The sequence below is a fragment of the Cervus elaphus genome, chromosome 7 (assembly GCF_910594005.1).
Source record: "Cervus elaphus chromosome 7, mCerEla1.1, whole genome shotgun sequence".
Classification (NCBI taxonomy): domain Eukaryota; kingdom Metazoa; phylum Chordata; class Mammalia; order Artiodactyla; family Cervidae; genus Cervus; species Cervus elaphus.
The window spans coordinates 16,194,018-16,213,306 of NC_057821.1; positions in this window are offsets into that span (position 1 = coordinate 16,194,018).

Consider the following 19,289-nt stretch of genomic DNA (forward strand, 5'->3'; position numbering starts at 1 on the left):
AGACAGCCATTTTGCCTTTTTGCATTTCTTTTTCTTGGGGATGGTTTTGATCACCACCTCCTGTACAATGTCATGAACCTCTGTCCATAGTTCTTCAGGCACTCTATCAGATCTAATACCTTGACTTTATTTGTTACTTCCACTATGTAATCATAAGGGATTTGATTTAGATCATACCTGAATTGACTAGTGGTTTTCCCTACTTTCTTCAATTTAAGTCTGAATTTTGCGATAAGAAGTTCACGATCTGAGCCATAGTCAGCTCCCAGTCTTGTTTTTGCTGACTGTATAGAGCTTCTCCATCTTCTGCTGCAAAGAATATAATCAACGTGATTTCAGTATTGACCTTCTGGTGATTTCCATGTGTTGAGTCATCTCTTGGGTTGTCGGAAAAGTGTATTTGCTATGACCAGTTCATTCTCTTGGCAAAACTCTGTTAGCCTTTCCCCTGCTTCATTTTGTACTCCAATGCCAAACTTGCCTGTTACTTCAGGTATCTCTTGACTTCCTACTTTTGCATTCCAGTCGCCTATGATCAAAAGGACATCTTTTTTGGGTGTTAGTTCTAGAAGGTCTTGTAGGTCTTCACAGAACCAGTCAACTTCAGCTTCTTTGGCATTAGTGGTTGGGGGGATAGACTTGAATTACTGTGACATTGAATGGTTTGCCTGGGAAATGAACAGAGATCATTCTGTCATTTTCTAGATTGCACCCAAGTACTGCATTTCAGACTCTTGTGTTGACTATGAGGGCTACTCCATTTCTTCTAAGAGACTCTTGCCCACGGTAGTAGATATAATGGTCATCTGAATTAAATTCACCCCTTCTGGTCCATTTTAGTTCACTGATTCCTAAAATGTCAATGTTTACTCTTGCCATCTCCTGTCTGACCACTTCCAATTTACCTTGATTCATGGACCTAACATTCCAGGTTCCTAGGCAATATTGTTCTTTACAGCCTCAGACTTTACTTTCACCAGCGGACACATCCACAGCTGGGTGTCGTTTCTGCTTTGGCTCAGCCTCTTCATTCTTTCTGGGGCTATTTCTCCACTCTTCTCCAGTAGCCGTATTGGGCACCTATTGACCTGGGGAGTTAGTCTTTCAGTGTCCTATCTTTTTGCCTTTTCATACTGTTCATGGGGCTCTCAAGGCAAGAATGATGAAGTGGTTTGGCATTCCCTTCTCCAGTGGACCACGTTTTGTCTGAACTCTCCACCATGACCCATCTGTCCTGGGTGGCCCTACACAGCATAGCTCATAGTTTCACTGAGTTAGACAAGGTTGTCGTCCATGTTATCAGTTTGCTTAGTTTTCTGTGATTGTGGTTTTCATTCTGTCTGCCCTCTGAAGGATGAGAATAAGAGGTTTGTGGAAGCTTCCTGGTAGGAGGGACTGGCTGTGGGTAAAACTGGGTCTTGCTCCGGTGGTCAAGGCCATACTCAATACATCTTTAATCCAATTTTCTGCTGATGGGTGGAACTGTGTTCCCTCCCTGTAGTTTGGCCTTAATGGAGGTAATGGTGACCTCCTTCAAAAGGAATCATGCGAACATGCTTCAGCTCCCAGCACTGTTGTAGTCAGTGACCCTGATCCCGTGGCAGGCCACTGTTTGACCCATGCCTCTGCTGGAGACTCCCGGGCCCTCACAGGCAAGTCTGGCTCAGCCTGTTGTGGGGTCATTGCTCCTTTCTCCTGGGTCCTGGTACACACAAGGTTTTGCTTGTGCCCTCCAAGAGCCCATATCACTGGGGGTCCTCAGTCCTTTTGTTGGGTCCCCAGGTTGGGAAATCTGTTGTGGGTCCTAGAACTTTTGCAACAGTGATTGCATGCATGCATTTATTCACTTGACATGTTTGTGCTGGAGAACTCAGGTCTTTTGAAGACTCAGGGTTCCTGGATACAATGGTGACATTGCTGAGAGAAGCCCTAGAACCAGAAGCATGACTTGGGGGAACTGATGTCTAACTTTGACTGAGACTTCACAGCTGCTGGGCCATCGTTTTCAAAATGCATGGAGATGGGGGGCGGTCCTAAGATGGTGGAGGAATAGGATGGGGAGACCACTTTCTCCACCACAAATTCGTCGAAAGAACATTTGAACGCTGAGCAAATTCCACAAAACAACTTCTGAATGCTGGCAGAGGACATCAGGCACCCAGAAAGGCAGCCCATTGTCTTCAAAAGGAGGTAGGACAAAATATAAAAGATAAAAAGAGAGACAAAAGAGGTAGGGGCGGAGATCCATCCCGGGAAGGGAGTTTTAAAAGAGGAGAAGTTTCCAAACACCAGGAAACAGTCTCACTTGCGGGTCTGTGGGGAGTTTTGGAATCTCAGAGGGCAACATAACTGGGAGGAAAAATAAATAAATAAAACTGACAGATTACGTGCCTAACAGCAACTCCCAGCGCTCACATCCACTACCAGCAAGGGGAGCTGAACAGAGAGGCGCCGGCTGCAATGCTTAGGGTAAGGACCAGGCCTGAATGCCCTGAGGGCAATCTGAGGGAACTAACGTGAGACAGCAACCCAAACTGTGGGATAGCCGGAGAAAGAGAGAAAAGAGAGAAAGAGAGAGAACTATCCTGCGAAGAGCCCTTACCTAAGGCACTGCCAGGCCCACTCACAGAACAAAGGACTGAGCGAATACCAGAGGAGAGCTAGCCGGCTGCGGACCGGCCCATCCCCTGCCGGAGACTTGGAAGCAGGCAGGGTGCAGCCAGAGCTGGAAAGCGGCAAACTCAGCTCCAGAGAGGCATCCTCTACCAAACTGCAAGCAGGCTCCCAGTCGCTAACCAGGGGATTCTGGACGGTTGACATCCGCTGGGAGTGTTGCAGCCAGAGATCAGCTCCCCAGAAGAGACACACGGCACACCTGAGACGGGCGTGCCCGCTGCCACCCAGGAAACTGAGCGGCTGGGACCAGGCGGGGGGGTGATAAGACTCACCCCCCACCTGGGGAGACTGTGCTTACCAAGCACCAGGTCACCAGAGCTGCTTGGACCTGGAATGGGCACAAAACGCAGGCCCAGCCGAGACTGCGCCTTTGTGGAGTACCCGAGAAACTGAACCTGAGCGGCTTAGACCTGGGAAGTGCACGCAACCCAGGGCTGGCCTCAGACAGTTCCCCGGCAGAGCAACCTAGAGCCTGAGAAGTGTAGACTGTGAAAGCACACACGCCGTGAGTGGGGGCAAACCTAGTGTGGCCGAGACACTGGGAGCACTCCCCACACACGCCAGTGCTCCTCCCTCCCCACAGCCCGACTGAACAATGAGCCTGAATAAGTGACCACCTTCGCCCCCTTGTGTCAGGGCAGAAATTAGACACTGAAGAGACCAGCAAACAGAAGAAGCTGAAATAAACAGAGGGAAATGCTGTGGAACTGACAGGTGCAACAGATTAAAACCCTGTAGTTAGCACCGACTACATTAGAAGGGGCCCATAGATCTTGAGAAGTATAAGCTGGATCAAGGAACTATGTGAAACTGAACTGACCCCACACTGCCCGCAACAGCTCCAGAAAAAAAAACTCCTAGATACATTTTTACAATTACAATTTTAAATTTTTTTAAAATTTTTAAGTCCTCTATTACTCCTTTAATTTTCATTTTTATAATGTACTATTACCTTGCAAAAAAAAAGACCCTATTTTTAAAGCAAACTTCATATATATATTTTGTAATTTTTGTGACTTTGTTTTTTTTTTTAATATTGTATTTTTGAGAGTCTAACCTCTACTCTAGATTTTTAATCTTTGCTTTTTGGTATTTGTTGTCAATTTTGTACCTTTAGGAAACCAATCTTCAGCACCCATTTTTACTTGGGAGTGTGATTACTGGCTTGATTGCTCTCTCCCCCTTTTGACGCTCATTTTTCTCCACTAGGTCGCCTCTATCTCCTCCCTACCCCTTCTCTTCTCTACCCAACTCTGTGAATCTCTTTGTGGAGAACACTTAAGGAACTGATTACTGGCTGGATCTGTCTCTCTCCTTTTGATTCCCCCTTTTCTCCTGCTGGTCACTTCTGTCTCCTTCCTCCCTCTTCTCTTCTCTGTGTAACTCCGTGAACCTCTCTGAGGGGTCCAGACTGTGGAGAGCACATAGGGAATTGATTACTGGCTAGCTTGCTCTCTCCCCTTTTGGTTCCCCCTCTTCTCCTCCTGGTCACCTCTATCTCCCTCCCCCCTCTTCTCTTCTCCATGTAACTCTATGAACCTCTCCAGGTGTCCCTCACTGTGGAGAAGCTTTTCATCATTAACCTAGATGTTTTATCACTGATGCTGTATAGATGGAGAAGTCTTGAGGCTACTGTAAGAATAAGACTGAAAACCAGAAGCAGGAGGGTTAAGTCCAAAACCTGAGAACACCAGAGAACTCCTGACTCCAGGGAACATTAATCGATAACAGCTCATCCAAAAGCCTCCATACCTACAGTGAAACCAAGCACCACCCAAGAGCCAACAAATTCCAGAGCAAGACATACCACGCAAATTCTCCAGCAATGCAGGAACATAGCCCTGAGCTTCAATATACAGGCTGCCCAAAGTCACACCAAACGCATAGACATCTCAAAACTCACTACTGGACACTTCATTGCACTCCAGAGAGAAGAAATCCAGCTCCACCCACCAGAACACCGATGCAAGCTTCCCTAACCAGGAAGCCTTGACAAGCCACCCATACAATCCCACCCACAGCGAGGAACCTCCACTATAAAGAGGAACCACAAACTGCCAGAATACAGAAAGGCCACCCCAAACAATCTAAACAAGATGAAAAGGCAGAGAAATACTCAGCAGGTAAAGGAACATAATAAATGCCTACCAAACCAAACAAAAGAGGAGATAGGGAGTCTAACTGAAAAAGAATTCAGAGTAATGATAGTAAAAATGATCCAAAATCTTGAAAACAAAATGGAGTTACAGATAAATAGCCTGGAGACAAGGACTGAGAAGATGCAAGAAATATTTAACAAGGACCTAGAAGAAATTTAAAAAAAAATCAATCAGGTCTCTACACGACGCAGGCGAGTTTACAGCAAATTCCGAAGCCGACTCTTGGTAGGTGCGGTCGCCGTGGGAATCATGAGTATTCTCCATTCATCACACCATCAACAGCATCTGGAACCCCCTGCGGCTCGCCGTAAGGATGGGGTCCGGGGGCGCCGCCATCCAGGATGGCGAAGGCCTCGTCGTTCTCGATGCCCGCAATCTCGCTCTCCTGTTGCGCTAAGAAGGCCGCAGCAGGGTCCTCTTCGCCGGCCACTCCGTTCCCCAGGGCGGGACCGCCAGCGGGGATGCCGAACGGATCTAACTCAGCCATGGTGGGAAGTTCCACGGCACCGACTTTCAGAGAAACACCAACCGACCGGCAGACATGGCGTCCAGCAGCTGCCGCTGTGCTTGCGCCTGCTATCAGACACAAGCTGGAGGAGGGAGAGCAGGAACTAGTTTATAATTTCAGCTTTGGGACTGCTGGTGGAGCTGGAATTTTTTCTCAGTGTTAGGGAGCCATATTACTGTCCCTTTCTGGTTTATATGACCAGGGTACTAAATCGACTACAACGGCCCTTCATTTTAGTAAATTATTTTCAGTGCTGCTACTTACTGGTATGAGCACTAGACTCAAAGAGAAATAGAAATCTTCTCTGTGGTCAGTCTTGTCTGACTCTTTGGGATCCCATGGAGTGTAGCCGGCCAGGCTCCTCAATCCATGGGATTTCCCAGGCAAGAATACTGGAGTGGGTTGCCATTTCCTAATCGTGGGGATGTTCCAACTCGGGGATGGATCCCCCTTTTCTTGCATCTCCTTCATTGGCAGGCGGATTTTTTACCACTGAGCCACCTGGGGAGCCCCTTTGGTCTGATACTAGTGTTTGCAATTTTCTTTGAATTAAAGAAGTGGGTTTTGGTTGCATGTTTTCCAGTGATATGAAACCCAGTGGGGATAATGCTAACTTTTGGATTGCTGACAAGCGTGGTGAAAAGTGATATATAATAGTAGGAAAATATCCTAAGAGACTGGAGAATTCCGAAGACATTTGAGGGATAATTTCAGATTTTGTGTATTAGGTTGACTGCCAGTGCTAGACTCAAGCCTGATATGATTATGGGGAGCGGGCGGGGCTGGGGGGGGGGGGGGTGGCGGCAAGGAGCAGTTACCTTCAAGTAATGAGGCCCAGTTATTTGTGGGACTGCTGTTGCTGGAATATTGTCAGAGATAAGAAATGGGTTGAAAATGCTTCCAGCTAATAGAGCTTTGATGGAGTTGAGTAGGAGTGGGTTGTCTTCATTAATTAAAATTGAAGAAGGGAGGTTTTCCTAGAATTGGGAAGATAACAGGAGTGCTGTACACAGTTGTATGGGATGTAGAGACAGGGTTATGAATAGGCTCAGGTCTTGGTTTGCAACATGTGGGTGGATTGAATAAAAGATCTGTAGAGTAAGTAAAAAAAAAAAAATCAATAATGAATAATGCAATAAATGAGATCAAAAACACTCTGGAGGGAACCAACAGTAGAATAATGGAGGCAGAAGATAGGATAAGTGAGGTAGAAGATAGAATGGTAGAAATAAATGAAGCAGAGAGAAAAAAAGAATAAAGAATTAAAAGAAATGAGGACAACCTCAGAGACCTCTGGAACAATGTTAAATGCCCCAACATTCGAATCACAGGAGTCCCAGAAGAAGAAGACAAAAAGAAAGGCCATGAGAAAATACTTGAGATAATAGTTGAAAACTTCCCTAAAATGAGGAAGGAAATAGTCACCCAAATCCAAGAAACCCAGAGAGTCCCAAACAGGATAAATCCAAAGCGAAACACCCCAAGACACATATTAATCAAATTAACAAAGGTCAAACACAAAGAACAAATATTAAAAGTAGCAAGGGAAAAATAACAAATAACACATAAGGGGATTCCCATAAGGATAACAACTGATCTTTCAATAGAAACTCTTCAGGCCAGAAGGGAATGACAGGACATACTTAAAGTGATGAAAGAGAAAAACCTACAACCCAGATTACTGTACCCAGCAAGGATCTCATTCAAATATGAAGGAGAAATCAAAAGCTTTACAGACAAGCAAAAGCTCAGAGAATTCAGTACCACCAAACCAGCTCTTCAACAAATGCTAAAGGATCTTCTCTAAACAGGAAACACAGAAAGAGTGTATAAACTCAAACCCCAAACAACAAAGTAGATGGCAACAGGATCATCAGTTCAGTTCAGTTCAGTTCAGTTCAGTCACTCAGTCATGTCCGACTCTTTGTGACCCCATGAATTGCAGCATGCCAGGCCTCCCTGTCCATCAACAACTCCTGGAGTTTACTCAAACTCATGTCCATCGAGTTGGTGATGCCATCCAGCCATCTCATACTTATCAATAATTAACTTAAATGTAAATGGGTTGAATGCCCCAACCAAAAGACAAAGACTGGCTGAATGGATACAAAAACAAGACCCCTATATATGTTGTCTAAAAGAGACCCACCTCAAAACAAGGGACACATACAGACTGAAAGTGAAGGGCTGGAAAAAGATATTCCATGCAAATGAAGACCAAAAGAAAGCGGGAGTAGCAATACTCATATCAGATAAAATAGACTTTAAAATAAAGGCTGTGAAAAGAGACAAAGACGAACACTACGTAATGATCAAAGGATCAATCCAAGAAGAAGATATAACAATTATAAATATATATGCACCCAACATAGGAGCACCACAATATATAAGGCAAATGCTAACAAGTATGAAAGGGGAAATTAACAATAACACAATAATAGCGGGAGACTTTTTAATACCCCACTCACACCTATGGATGGATCAACTAAACAGAAAATTAACAAGGAAACACAAACTTTAAATGATACAATGGACCAGTTAGACCTGATTTATATCTATAGGACATTTCACCCCAAAACAATGAATTTCGCCTTTTTCTCAAGTGCAAATGAAAGATTCTCCAGGATAGGTCACATCCTGGGCCATAAATCTAGCCTTGGTAAATTTGAAAAAATTGAAATCATCCCAAGCATCTTTTCTGACCACAATGCAGTGAGATTAGATGTCAGTTACAGGAGAAAAACTATTAAACATATGGAGGCTGAAAAACACGCTTCTGAATAACCAACAAATTACAGAAGAAATCAAAAAAGAAATCAAAATATGCATAGAAATGAGTGAAAATGAAAACACAACAACCCAAAACTTATGGAACACTGTAAAATCAGTGCTAAGGGGAAGGTTCATAGCAATACAGGCTCACCTCAAGAAATAAGAAAAAAGTCAAATAAATAACCTAACTCTGCACCTAAAGCAACTAAAAAAGGAAGAAATGAAGAAGCCCAGGGTTAGCAGAAGGAAAGAAATCTTTAAAAGTAGGGCAGAAATAAATGCAAAAGGAACAAAAGAGACCATAGCAAAACTCAACAAAGCTAAAATTGGTTCTTTGAGAAGATAAATAAAATTGACAAACCATTAACCAGACTCATCAAGAAACAAAGGGAGAAGAATCAAATCAACAAAATTAGAAATGAAAATGGAGAAATCACAACAGACAACACAGAAATGCAAAGGATCATAAGAGACTACTATCAGCAACTATATGCCAATAAACTGGACAACTTGGAAGATATGGGCAAATTCTTAGAAAAATATAACTTTCCAAAACTGAACCAGGAAGAAATAGAAAATCTTAACAGACCCATCATAAGCATGGAAATCAAAACTGTAATCAGAAATCTTCCAGCAAACAAAAGCCCAAGACCAGATGGCTTCACAGCTGAATTCTACCAAAAATTTAGAGAAGAGCTAACACCTATCCTACTCAAAATCTTCCAGAAAATTGCAGAGAAAGGTAAACTTCCAAACTCATTCTATGAGGCCACCATCACCCTAATACCAAAACCAAAGATGCCACAAAAAAAGAAAACTACAGGCCAATATCACTGATGAACATAGATGCAAAAATCCTTAACAAAATTCTAGCAAACATAATCCAACAACATATTAAAAAGATCATACATCATGACCAAATGGGCTTTATCCTAGGGATGCAAGGATTCTTCAATATCTGCAAATCAATCAATGTAATACACCACATTAACAAATTGAAAGATAAAAACAATATGATTTTCTAAATAGATGCAGAAAAAGCCTTTGACAAAATTCAACATCCATTTATGATAAAAACCCTCCAGAAAGCAGGAAAAGGAGAAACATACCTCAACACAATAAAAGCTATATATGACAAACCCACAGCAAATATTATCCGCAATGGTGAAAAATTGAAAGCATTTCCCCTAAAGTCAGGAACAAGACAAGGGTGCCCACTCTCACCACTACTATTCAACATAGTTTTGGAAGTGTTGGCCACAGCAATCAGAGCAGAAAAAGAAGTAAAAGGAATCCAGATTGGAAAAGAAAAAGTAGAACTCTCACTGTTTGCAGATGACATGATCCTCTACATAGAAAACCCTAAAGATTTCACCAGAAAATTACTAGAGCTAATCAGTGAATATATTAAAGTTACAGGATATAAAATTAACACACAGAAATCCCTTGCATTCCTATACACTAACAATGAGAAAACAGAAAGTGAAATTAAGGAAACAATTCCATTCACCATTGCAACGAAAAGAATAAATTACTTGGGAATATATCTACCTAAAGAAACAAAAGACTTATATATAGAAAACTATAAAACACTGATGAAAGAAATCAAAGAGGACACAAATAGATGGAGAAATATACCATGTTCATGGATTGGGAGAATCAATATAGTGAAAATGAGTATACTATCCAAAACAATCTATAGATTCAATGCAATCCCTATCAAGCTACCAATGGTATTTTTCACAGAACTAGAACAAATCATTTCACAATTTGTATGGAAAGACAAAAAATCTCAAATAGCCAAAGCAATCTTGAGAAAAAAGAATGGAACTGGAGGAATCAACCTGCCTGACTTCAGGCTATACTACAAAGCCACAGTCATCAAGAAAGTATGGTACTGGCACAAAGACAGAAATATAGATCAATGGAACAAAATAGAAAGCCCAGAGATAAATCTACACACCTATGGACACCTTATCTTTGACAAAGGAGGCAAGAATATACAATGGAAAAAAGACAACCTCTTTAACAAGTGGTGCCAGGAAAACTGGTCAACCACTTGTAAACGAATGAAACTAGAACACTTTCTAACACCATGCACAAAAATAAACTCAAAATGGCTTAAAGATCTAAACATAAGACCAGAAACTATAAAACTCCTAGAGGAAAACATAGGCAAAACACTCTCCGACATAAATCACAGCAGGATCCTCTATGACCCACCTCCCAGAGTAATGGAAATAAAAGCAAAAATAAACAAATGGGACCTAATTAAACTTAAAAGCTTTTGCACAATGAAGGAAAATATAAGCAAGGTGAAAAGACAGCCTTCAGAATGGGAGAAAATAATAGCAAATGAAGCAACTGACAAAGAATTAATCTCCAAAATGTACAAGCAACTCCTGCAGCTGAATTCCAGAAAAATAAATGACCCAATCAAAAAATGGGCCAAAGAACTAAACAGACATTTCTCCAAAGAAGACATACAGATGGCTAACAAACACATGAAAAGATGCTCAACATCACTCATAATTAGAGAAATGCAAATCAAAACCACAATGAGGTACCATTACACGCCAGTCAGGATGGCTGCTATCCAAAAGTCTACAAGCAATAAATGCTGGAGAGGGTGTGGAGAAAAGGGAACCCTCTTACACTGTTGGTGGGAATGCAAACTAGTACAGCCGCTATGGAAAACAGTGTGGAGATTTCTTAAAAAACTGGAAATAGAACTGCCATATGACCCAGCAATCCCACTTCTGGGCATACACACTGAGGAAACCAGATCTGAAAGAGACACGTGCACCCCAATGTTCATCGCAGCACTGTTTATAATAGCCAGGACATGGAAGCAACCTAGATGCCCATCAGCAGATGAATGGATAAGGAAGCTGTGGTACATATACACCATGGAATATTACTCAGCCATTAAAAAGAATTCATTTGAACCAGTCCTAATGAGATGGATGAAGCTGGAGCCCATTATACAGAGTGAAGTAAGCCAGAAAGATAAAGAACATTACAGCATACTAACACATATATATGGAATTTAGAAAGGTGATAACGATAACCCTATATGCAAAACAGAAAAAGAGACACAGAAATACAGAACAGACTTTTGAACTCTGTGGGAGAATGTGAGGGTGGGATATTTCAGAAGAACAGCATGTATACTATCTATGGTGAAACAGATCACCAGCCCAGGTGGGATGCATGAGACAAGTGCTCCGGCCTGGTGCACTGGGAAGACCCAGAGGAATCGGGTGGAGAGGGAGGTGGGAGGGGGGATCGGGATTGGGAATACATGTAAATCCATGGCTGATTCAAAGAATAAAAAAAATAAAATTAAATTTAAAAAAAAAAAAGACATACAGATGGCTAACAAACACATGAAAAGATGCTCAACATCACTCATTATCAGAGAAATGTAAATCAAAACCACAATGAGGTACCATCTCACACTGGTCAGAATGGCTGCTATCCAAAAGTCTACAAACAATAAATGCTGGAGAGGGTGTGGAGAAAAAGGAACCCTCTTACACTGTTGGTGGGAATGCAAAGTAGTACAGCCACTATGGAGAACAGTGTAGAGATTCCTTAAAAAACTGGCAATAGAACTGCCATATGACCCAGCAATCCCACTGCTTGGCATACACACTGAAGAAACCAGAATTGAAAGAGACACGTGTACCGCAATGTTCATCACTGCACTGTTTACAATAGCCAGGACATGGATGCAACCTAGATGCCCATCAGCAGACGAATGGATAAGAAAGCTGTGGTACATATACACAATGGAATATTACTCAGCCATTAAAAAGAATATATTTGAATCAGTTCTAATGAGGTGGATGAAACTGGAGCCTATTATACAGAGTTAAATAAGCCAGAAAGACAGACACCAATACAGTATACTAATGCATATATATGGAATTTAGAAAGATGGTAATGATAACCCTACATGTGAGACAGCAAAAGAGACACAGATGTATAGAAAAGTCTTTTGGACTCTGTGGGAGAAGGCAAAGGTGGGATGATTTGAGAGAATAGCACTGAAACATGTTTATTATCATATGTGAAACAGATCACCAGTCCAGGTTCAATGCATGAGACAGGGTGCTCAGGGCTGGTGAACTGGGATGACCCAGAGGGATGGGATGGGGAGGGAGGTGGGAGGGAGGTTCAGGATGGGGAACACATGTACACCCATGGCTGATTCATGTCAATGTATGGCAAAACCACTACAATATTGTAAAGTAATTAGCCTCCAATTAAAATAAATAAATTTTTAAAAATTTAAAAACAAAACAAAATACATGGAGGTTTTTCTAGTAAACTGCTTATAGCAGGTCTCCCAAATCATCAGTGTCTTCAAACACTGCTTCTACTCCCTCTCTTTCCCTAGGAATAAATCAGGACCATCATGTGTGGACATCCTCACCCTTTTTCAGATTCTCTGTTACTCTCCTGTCACCACTCTTACCAACTTGGGCAGCCAGAGAAGCACCAGAGTCCAGTCAGGACCATGGCCAGCACCTGTCCTAGGCTGGGGAAGGGTGTGGTTGCCAACAACTGGCTGGGAAACAGGCCTCTCAAACCTGGAAAACTCAAATTCTATCCAGGCATACCAGTAACCCAGCCTGGGAAATCCCCTCCCAGCCCTGCCTGAGAAGTGAGCTTGAGAAAGAGATTGGTGGTACCCACTCCACTCTTGACTGGGACCACCAGCCACTGACATTAGAGCCTATAAACATCACTGACTGATAAGCAGCCACTTAACACTTCCCTTTTTGGTCTTGTTCTGCTTTTATTTGATCTCGCCTTCTTGGGTCCATACTGCTTCCTTCCAGCCTCAAACTCTCACATCTGATCCCTCAGACTTGGCCTGCTCCCACCTATCTCTTTGTATTAATATTTACATTGTCACTCCCTGCCGCTTCTGACTGAGGCAATTCTCCCATTATTAAGATCTCATATTGCTGAGCTAAGGATCTCAACCTCTGTCCAGGGGCCATAGTGATGCAGGACATCAGGTCAAAGGGAAGATCTGGTTGAGAACACAGGAGCTTAGAGGCAAAGACCCATTTGCACTGAGCCTGGTGAAAGGCATCTTAGGTGCTGAGAATCTTACTAGCTGCCTGATTGGATCAGAACTGGACCAGATCTGGCAGGGGTGGAGGAAGATGCCTAGCCTGAACGTGGGGCAGAGTGTGGGAACTAGAAGCCTGGGTGGGACAGAAACTGAAACTACAGACTAGAGGTTAAGCATACAGGGTCTGCTTCTTACAGTGAGTAGGTCCTGCTCTATTATTTACTAGCTATTGGGCAGGTTTTCTAACTCTCCAGCAGCTTCAATATCTGGGTATGTAAATGTATATGATCGATTGTGAAGTGCTCAAAAAGTAGCTGCCATTATTTTCCTCCCTCTTCAATATATTTTTCTCTAAATTCTTGCTTTCTTCTTCCTGTCTATGTCCCTCCCAGATTTCCATTTCCATTTTCCCTTTCCAAGATTACCTCTCTCTCTTTCTTTCTCTCTCTCTCTCTCTCTCTCTGCCCTTGCCAATCCCCAGGAACCTGCTTTCTCATCTATGTCCTGTCTCTTCCAGTATCTTCAAACTCTACCGGCCTCCCACCCCTAGGGCTTTTTCCTCCATGGTCACATGGACACAGTCTCAACTGTCCCAAAAGGCCCTCATTTGTCTCTGCTTCCTCTTCAGTTGCTGCCCTTTTATTATCTTGTATATATATTTTATTTTTTAAAAAATTTAGAGACGGCTTTGCTGTTCATGCTTTTCAACTGCTTCTTTGACTCTGACCCCTACAAGTCACAGTGGCCTCGTCCCAGTCCTCCCCTTCTTGGCTTTTCTGCTGCCTTTGACATCCTTGACCACTGAGCCTGTCATTCTTCCCCCCTGCCTTCTCCACCAACCCATGTTCTTTCTGTTGAGACCTGCGCTGTTCCTAGGAGACTGACCCCTCTGGACTGTGTCACCCAGGATCCCAGCCCACCAGCCCACTCCTGGGTTAAGTCAAAGGAAGATATTGGCCGGAGTTTGGAGGTCAAGAGAAGAAATAAGTTAGGGTCTTTACTTTCCCCTACTCCCTCCATGTGTTCTGTGGTTTGAACAGGGTCTGTTTTCCTCTGTAGCAACAGCTCCCACTGGTGGTCCCCCTTCTGTGGCTCTGGTGCTCACTCAGTTCCAATAACACAATTTCCTCTCCCTGTTCTTTCAAGTCTGGGGGTGTTAACAGCTCCCTGTCTTTCAATGCATCACGACCCCTTCCCTTATCCTTGACCACCTCTTTGTAAAGAACCTTGTTAAAATGGTTGATGTTGTTTTTGTGGTTTAGTCACTAAGTTGTACCTGACTCATCTGTGACCCCTTGGACTGTGGCCCACCAGGCTCCTCTGTAAATGGGATTTTCCAGGCAAGGATACTGGAGTGAGTTGCCATTTCCTCCTCCAGGGGATCTTCCTAATCCAGGAATCGAACCCATGTCTCCTGCATTGTAGGTGGATTCTTTACTGCTGAGCCACTGGGGAAGCCCCAGAATGATTGATAATTCAACCATTTTGTGTAAAAGCCATTTTTCATGGCAGGGAACTTGACCTACAAATGCCCTCTCCTTCTTGACATTCCTTTCCTTCCTATAGAAGGGAACAGAAGAGCCTGGAGCATTCTTCTCGGGGGCACATTCATTTATTCCACAAATATTTTTCAAGCACCTACTATGTGCCAGGGCTTCCCTGGTAGTTCAGTCAGTAAAGAATCTGTCTGCAGTGCAGAAGACCTGGGTTTGACCCCTGGGTCGGGAAGATCCCCTGAAGAAGGAAATGGTAACCCACTCCAGTATTCTTGCCTGGAGAATCCTGTGGACAGAGGTGCCTGGCGAGCTACAGTTCATGGGGTTGCAAGAATCAGACACAATTTAGTGACTAATCACTACCCCCATGTGACAAGCACCACGACAGGTGCTAGGAGGGTGCAGTAAACAAGAGGCAGTGCCTCTTTGTTGCTCGGTGTGGAGGTGATGTTGATGCTGTAAATCTGTAGATGTCAAATTCTAGACTGTGAACACCTGGGTTTGGGGAGTGAAAGGAGGCCTTCAAATGAGTCATCTGAGAAAGCCTGAGGCGTATCTGGCCATCTCATTCAGAAACGCAACTTTAGACTTCTGGTCTAAGATCGAGTTGAGAAGTCAGGATGCCTGTCAAGGTAGAAATAAGACCAGGCTTTGACCACAGATCTCTGCCAACTGAAGAGTGGCCTTGCCTTAGTCAGATGCATAATGCCTTAAAAATAAAAGAGAATTATTAGAGAACTGCAGCCTTCCCGAAAAGAAAGGAAAGTTCCCCCACAGAGGGGCTGATTCCCACCTCTAGCACCAACTGGACCCCACATGGTGGCACTGTTTGCCTGTAACGTTTTGGCCTGAGCTAGGTCACAGGGCCTTCCCTGTTGGGCAATCAGGGATCAACAAGGAAATAAATCTTGACACCAGTGTGCATGTAGATCAGCCCTTTCTAACATTATCCAGCCATGAGATGCTTTTAAATCTACTCTCTATTTTGAGACATCTGCCAGAACCCTGGAGTTAAAGTAGAAACAGTAGAGGTAGATGAGATTAGATTAGATTAGATTAGAAAGGGGCTAGATTAGCATAGAAAGCAAAACTAGTCCTAAAGACAGATTAGGTGCTATAAAATTTGCTTGTTTCCAAAAAAAATTTCTTTTAGAATTTTAAAAATCTCAATTTAGAAAAAATAGATAATTTGTAAAGACCTAGTATTGAAATTATAAGAATCAAGATTTAACCATGCTTACTAAGTAGATGACATACAGCAAATGATATCAACATTTATTTGGAATACGTCTTGTGTAGTTGAAACATCATAACTTCAAACCATATGCAATTTTCCCCAGCATCAGCTGCCACATTTAGGTGGGGCCCAGCTTTAAAGGGAAGTTATGCTTATTAACATGAATAGCTGTATAAAATGTATTTAGCATTTGTAAAATCTTTTAAAAGCTACATTCAAACAATTTTTATGGGGAAAAATATATTAAAGTCTTCTCTAAAAAGGTAAAAGTGGTCCCTAATCCCACCACTTAAATCACACTAACATTTACTGAGTGCTTACTAGGTGTTAGGCATTGTTCTGAACAATTTATATGTTACATCATTATCCATCGAGTTGATAATATTATTGTTCCAGATAACTAAGATCCAGAGAAATTAAACAACTTGCATAGGTTCACACAGCTCATATAAGATAGAAGTTAGATTTTTTTTTCATTAATTTTCATTAGTTGGAGGCCAATCACTTCACAATATTGTAGTTGCCCCTGTCATACATTGACATGAATCAGCCATGGATTTACATGTATTCCCGATCCCCCCTCCCACCTCCCTCTCTACCCGATCCTTCTGGGTTTTCCCAGTGCACCAGGCCCGAGCACTTGTCTCATGCATCCAACCTGGGCTGGTGATCTGTTTCACCCTAGATAATATGCATGTTTCGATGCTGATCTCTCGAAACATCCCACCCTTGCCTTCTCCCACAGAGTCCAAAAGTCTGTTCTGTACATCTGTGTCTCTTTTTCTGTTTTGCATATAGGGTTATCATCACCATCTTTCTAAATTCCATATATATGTGTTAGTATACGGTAATGGTCTTTATCTTTCTGGCTTACTTCACTCTGTATAATGGGCTCCAGTTTCATCCATCTCATTAGAACTGATTCAAATGAATTCTTTTTAATGGCTGAGTAATATTCCATGGTGTATATGTACCACAGCTTCCTTATCCATTCGTCTGCGGATGGGCATCTAGGTTGCTTCCATGTCCTGGCTATTATAAACAGTGCTGCGATGAACATTGGGGTGCACGTGTCTCTTTCAGATTTGGAGAAGTTAGATTTAGATCAACATAATCTGGCTCCCCAGTAGCTCAAATGGTAAAGAATCCGCCTGCAATGCAGGAGACCTGGGTTCAATCCCTGGGTTGGAAAGATCCCCTGGAGAAGCGAATGGTTACCCCCTCCAGTATTCTTACCATGGACAGAGGAGCCTGGTGTGCTTCAGTCCATAGCGCCACAAAGAGTTGGACACAACTGAGTGACTAACACAACACAATCTGTGTTCAGAGTCAATCCTCTTCATTATATTGAGTGGAATTTTCCTCCCCTCCTCTAACCCCATTCTCCAGGAATAATTGTAGTACTATTTTGGTGTATGTTCACCTCATCTTTTTTCTATGATCATTCACAGAGGCAGAATTTCCCTCCCCCTACCCCAAGATGACTCATAACTCTGAAAAGTCCAGGCCGTATGGGCAGAAGGGGGATATCCTGCCACATTTTGGGGAAGATTACTCAGAACTGCAGATTCATCACTTCTCAAGGTCATCGAATCCCACTGCCAACCAGAGTAGAGGCCCCTGGGCAAAATCCCATGAATCACACAGCCTCTTCTGTCATTTCACTTCCTCCTGCTCAGTAGTTTGTTTGGGAACGTTTCTGTTATGACCTTGCTTGCCCTCAGGCACAAGGAGATGTCCGCCTTGCCCACAGGACCTGAGAGTTAGGCTGTGACATGGCTAGAAATGCAGTGGAGGGTTGGAGAGGAGAAGGGAGGGTGGTCTGAGGTCTGGGGAGCAGGTATGTGAGGGTAAGGTCTTCTTCCAGGAGAAAGGTGGGGTGACTGCCTGTCACTTGTGCCTCCTCCGCCGTCATCAGCCCCCTGAGAACCATCAGGCGGGGTAGAGGAGAAATCAGGCCACAGGTGGAAGTAACCACAGAGTGTTACTCCCCTAGACCCTTGCAGCTTGGAAGGGCTCCCTGCCTGTACTGAAAGATAGAGAAGAGCTGGAGTGGGGAGAAGGAGAAAGAAGGAGCTCTGGTCATGTCCCTGGCACTGAGCCCTTTAAGTCCCTGATCTCATTTTATCCCCACAACAACCCTGTAAAGTGGTGGTTCCCAACTGGGGTGGTTGTGTCCACCAAGGCAAATTTGGTGATTCCTGGAGACATTTTTGGTTATCAAGACTGTGCAGTCTGGAGGGTATTTGTGCTATTGTTATCTAACAGGTAGAGGCCAAGGATGCTACTAAATATCCTACATCCTATGGTCCAGCCCCTCAAAACGAGGAAATGTTCAGAATAATATCCAAATGTCACTGGTGCAAAGGGTAAGAAACCTGGATATTAGGTGGGAATGTTATTGGTCCTATTTTGCTGAAGAAAAAACAGGCTCAAAGAGGTGAAGTGACCAGAAGCAAACCATCTGACTCCATTCCATCCCCTGAGAGCCAGGTATCCAGGGGAACGTGGTAATTGGCATCAACAATGGGTGGGAGGAAATGAAGGGCCATGAGAACCAGGGTGAGGCAACAGTGGCTGTCAGTGACAAGGTGGGAGGCACCAGTGTCCTCCTGGTGCTCCTGATGGTGGATGGTGCTGAAACTAGAAGGGTGACTGAGAGGGGAACATCCCTATCTAGCTGTCCCACACTCTAGGACTCCCCACTTCTAGCCCCCAGTCCTGGGCAAGAGGAGTACACACACGTGGCCCTGCAAACACATGGATCCCTCCTTCCCCCCAACCTGTGTTGTCACCCCTGGATAAATTCCTGCTCTTCCAACAGACCCAGGTGGCAAAACCTCCTCTGGGGAGTCCTCCAGGAGAGTCCATACCCCTGGCTTTCTCCAACAACCTGGTCCTCCCTTCACTGAACCTCCACCCAACATGATTCTATGATGTCTACATGTATGACATATAACATCATACAGACATGTAAATAATCCTTTATTTACATGTTTGACTTCCTGGTTGGGCTGTGGGCTCCTCCAGCTAAGGATGGGGTCTCAAAGATTTTGATTCCCCTCCCAGAGCTTAGCCCCATGCCCTTCATGGATAAAAGTGAGTCAAAGCTTAGACAGCGAATGAGCCAGCAGCTGATCTGGGTCCTCAGGCTTCCAAATGAATGGACAGGCTCACACAGAGTGGGAGTCTTGGAAGGTGCCTTTCGAGCCCTGACCAACCCAGAGAACACAGTGGATGCTTTGCAACTCTGAAATTTTTAGGAGGAATATTTGAGGGCCTCGGGCTAAGGATGACCCCAGACTTCCCACTCTGACACATAAGGTTTCTTACTATTAGGGGCAATTTT